The sequence below is a fragment of the Orycteropus afer genome, unplaced genomic scaffold, assembly GCF_000298275.1.
Source record: "Orycteropus afer afer isolate SDZICR_OR568_19922 unplaced genomic scaffold, OryAfe1.0 scaffold00917, whole genome shotgun sequence".
Taxonomy (NCBI): Eukaryota; Metazoa; Chordata; class Mammalia; order Tubulidentata; family Orycteropodidae; genus Orycteropus; species Orycteropus afer.
The window spans coordinates 282,600-287,390 of NW_006922504.1; positions in this window are offsets into that span (position 1 = coordinate 282,600).

A 4,791-nucleotide genomic window follows, 5' to 3' on the forward strand; every position below is an offset into this window, starting at 1 on the left:
TCATAATTTAGTCATGTTTTCAGAAAGGATTAACCCCTGGAGAAGGATATCATGCTTGGTAAAGTCAGCACAAAAAGGGATGATGTTCAATGAGATTGATACAGTGGCTGTGATGATGGGCTCAAGCATGGCAACAATTGTGAGGATGGCACAGGACTGGGCAGTGTTTCATTCTGTTGTACATAGGGTCACTATCACTAGGAACTGACTCGACAGCACCTAACAACAATAACAATGTATTCTTACTAAGGAATACTCCACAGCCATTGCAAGTAATATATATTCAGCTCTAGAGAATGCCAATAGATAAGTTTAAAAAGCAAGGCTGTGTACAAAAGGTATAATAGAGTTCTGTTTATGTAAAACAATGTATGTATATATAGTAAAAAAAATGGGAATGAAATACCAACCAACAAACAGAAAACTAAACACTTTGCTGTGGAGTCAATTCCGACTCATGGCAACCCCATGTGTTACAGAGTAGAACTGTTCGATTGTGTCTTCTAGCAGGAGCAGAAGGGATGGCAGGGAGATGTATTCCTTAATATCCTCACTGAATGCACACCATTAAGTACATGTCCACACATTTTGGTTGACAGAGGTGTCTGTGACCCATGTGACAGGGATTAATGGACATCTATCCTTGGCATCTTACTTGATGGACCCTCAGATCACCTTTGGTGTTTGGAGATACTCCCAGATTTCTCCCCCTACTCTTGACAACACCCTCCTTTGCCTTTGAGCCACTGACTCACCCTAACCATCCTTTCTTTGAAGGGAACAGACAGGAGGACAGGGTGATAATGAACACTGAGGAGTCATTGTTTTGTGAAAAGCAGGAGACATCATGTGTATGTTAAATATGAATCAAGCTCTTCATAGATAAAGCTAGTGTGTTTTGTACTCAATGATGTGAAAAATGATGTTGTCTCTACTATCACTGGCTTTCTCGTTCATAAATAAAACTCACTCACAGACTCACTGTCATGGCATCTACTCTGACTCATAGTGACTCCCATGTGGTTTCCAAAGTTGTAAATCTTTATGAAAGCAGACTGCCTCATCTTTCTTCCATGGAGCAGCTGGTGGGTTCAAACCACTGACTTTTTGGTTAGCAGCCAAATGCCTTAATCATTGTACCACCAGAGCTCCTTTCATAAAGAAAAGGAAATGAAATAATCACTCATGTGAATAAATGCATTTTTAATTAAGTGTCTCTGGGTGACATCTATATTACATTCCAGTAAGTGTTTTGATTCAATTATGACGTATTTTGCTTTTGTTTCTCAGGTACTGAATGGTGCCATTAAGATTTTCTACTGCAAATTAAAAAGTCCATATCTTGTTTTCTAAAGAAGCCCCAACTTAGTAAGAATTAATCTGTGAGAATTAAGTCTTCTTATAACCTTAAATCCTGGGATCCTGCTAACTTGTTTATGTCATCATTTCCTATTTGTACTTTCATTTCAGAAGTCTACTTCTGTCTTAAAAATCCCATGCTGCCCTTGGCAACCTGTAATGTGGCACTAAATAATTGGTAGTTAGTTGTATCAACAAGGACATTTTCTTTCTTTTTTAAAAATAAAGCCTTGTTTATTACTCCCTAGAGCAAGATAACTGTGTTCATCTAGTTGTTTCCAATTGATTTTTTTTGCCTTCCCCTTCACCCAAGTTAATATGTGTCTACCCTCTATTTAGTGGTTTATCCTCCCTTTTCCACCCACTCCTGGTAATAATCAAAGAATATATATATAATTTGTAAAACCCTTTTCTTGCCTTTTTACAATAGTGGTCCCATACAATATTTGTCCTTTTGTGATTGACTAATTTCACTCAAGGACCTCTGGTAGCGTAGTGCCTAAGGCACTTGACTGCTATCCAGAAGGCTGGCAGTTCAAACCCACAAGCCACTCTTCAGAAGGAAGGTTGGGCAATCTACTTCCATAGTGATACTGCCTCGGAAACCCAAGGAGGGTTCGCCATGAGTTGGATACGACTCGACAGCAGTGGGTTTGGTTTGGGAATTTCACTCAGCATAATGTGCTCTAAGTTAATCCATGTTATGAGATGGTTCGTAGGTTCATCATTGTTCTCTAGTGTTGCATAGTATTCCATTGTGTGTACGTACCATAGTTTGTTGATCCATTTCTCTGTTGGCGGGCATTTAGGTTGTTTACATATTTTTGCTATTGTGAATAGTGCTGCAAAGAACATGGGTGCTCATATATCTGTTTGTGTCATAGCACTTATTCCTCTAGTAGATATACCTAGTAGTGGGATCACTGGATCATATGGTATTTCTATTACTGGCTTTTTTTTTTTTTTTTTAAGGAAGTGCCATACATTTATCCACAGTGGTTGCACCATTTTTTGGTAGTGTTTTCTTGGCTGTAATCTTTACAAAAGTAGATTGCTAGGTCTTTATTCTGTGATGTCGCTGCATCAGGTTGAACCACCAATCTTTATGTTAGTAGTCAAATACAAACCATTTGTGCCACCCAGGGAATAATATACACCATGCTATAAACAGTGGTTGTCTTTGAAAGAAATAGGGATAGGAATTGTGGTAGGGAAGGGTGGAGTTTTTACTTGTTTATTTACTTTTGAGGTTTTTGTGTAATGAGTCTGTATTATTTTTGTAACAAAATCACATAAGTGATAAATAAGTTACGGGGTGAAAAAGAACCCGTAATTTTAGAGGAATCTACATTCAAAAATTGGTTTCATTACATGCTCCTCCATTCAAGAACTTCCAATGACTTCTTACAGCAGAAAGGCCAAATTGCTCAGGCTGGCACTGGAGGCCTCCACAGTCTGGGCACACCTTGCCTGTTCTCCCATTGTTCCTTTCCACTTGCCTCCACGCCAGTCATGTTGTCAAAAAGAACATTTCAAGATCTGTCTTGAAGAGGTAGAGATAAGACGGCATCCAGCTAGCATAACCCACCAATTCCCTCAACAATAAAATCTGAAAATCTGAGGGGAAAAAAAATCTGAAAATCTGAGTGAAACAGATACAAATACTGATGTTGGAATTCTCAGCATCAAATGAGAAGATAAAAAATTAGATTGAACTGTGATTGGAAAGGGAAATAGCGCGATTAGTGACTGGGGAGAGAAGAAGCTGGACCATCTATCTTGAATAGAGATGCAGACACTGATGAGGAGGGAGTGGGGGAAAAGAGCTTCATAAAATTCACACGACACAGTGTAGACAGATCTGGAGGAATTCAAGGTGAGCAACAGACATGCGGGAACTGGGAGAGAAACGAGTCAGAATTACAGCTGGCACAAGTGGCCACGGAGAGAGGAGGGAATGGGAAAGGGAATTAAACTCAATGGCAGCAACTTGGTTTGGCGAAAGGCCTGTGTTTGGGCAGTTGAAGAAATGGGGCTCCGACAATCTCTTGCTCGATTGAATCTAGGCAACAAAGGGGCTGTGAAGCCCCGCCCTCACCAACCCCGACCCCTGGACACCTCCACCTCTAGCAGCCTGAATCAGAGGCTGAAATTTGCCTTGTAAGTGCCTAAGGGACTGAGAGAACTTTTTCACACTGAAACAAGAGGCACAACCCTGCATCCTCCTCTCTCAAGCAGGCTCACTTGTGCTAAGCACCACCCTCCTCTGCTAAATGAAAGCCCTGTGTTGGGGTGTTAGAAAAAAGAGTATCATGGCCGCATTTCACTAGATTCTAGGCAGGAGTTATATCGGCTCAGAAGGGAGTCAGACCCACACCAATGAATCATGACTGGTGAGCCATACTCTCTGCTCCAAAAAGTACAGTTTCCCTGTGAACAGGGGCAAAACCTCTCCCCACCACCACCAAGCCAGAGACCAAGGAACTCCCAAGGCCACTTGCAGCAACCCACTCCAAATAGACAGACCCAGAGGCTACGGCTGTCCTTCCCTCTGTATATGTCACTGGTTGATCCTTCTCACACTGAGCAGAACAGGTAAACACCTGCAGCTTTTTCAACAGGTGGATCCCATTAGTGCTAGGCTCTTTTCACCTCCATAGGCACACACTTGCACAGTGTGATTTCTGCTACACACAAAGCCTGCTCCCAGGGCTGTTGTGGCCTGACCATAATTACTGAAGTCACTCCTCTTCAGTTGCTCTTATACTCCCCTAGTTTCTCTCCTTCCCATTCCCCCTGTTTTTCTCCCTTTTCCCATGTTTATTTCTCTCTCCTTCTCGTCATCTTCTTAAATTTTTGCCAATCTTTCAACTCAATCACCCCTTTTTTCTTATTCTATTTTTCTTTTATTTTTATTCTATCTCTTTTCCTTTTCCTTCTCTTCTTCTTTCCCTTGTTTTTTCCTTTTCTTTCCCTATCCAACAGAAGGAAGACAGTCATGCGTTTCTACTGCACCAATCACCTCACACAATAGACAAGCACAGCTATCAACTCCTACACCAATGGATCAACAACAGATGGTGGACAACACCTGTTGATCCCAACTGCAACTCCTCTTCACATCAAACAGAGACCCACACCAATATTCCTATCAATTATTCCACCAATCAGAGATAGCTGGGGAGTGCCTCAGTGCTGCCAAGTTAACAACCAAAGGAACATACCTTCACCACTCATCTGGATATATTGAGACAAACCAACACACAATCAACAAATAAAAACAACAATTTCAAAATGTCTCAGAGATAATAGACAACTTCAGTTCAAAAAAAGTAACAGGTCAAGATACTGGAGGAAGGTGACCCAAATCAAGAACTAGGAAATCTCCCAAGGAGGAACTGGTAATAGAAGTATTTGAGAAGGAATTAAAAA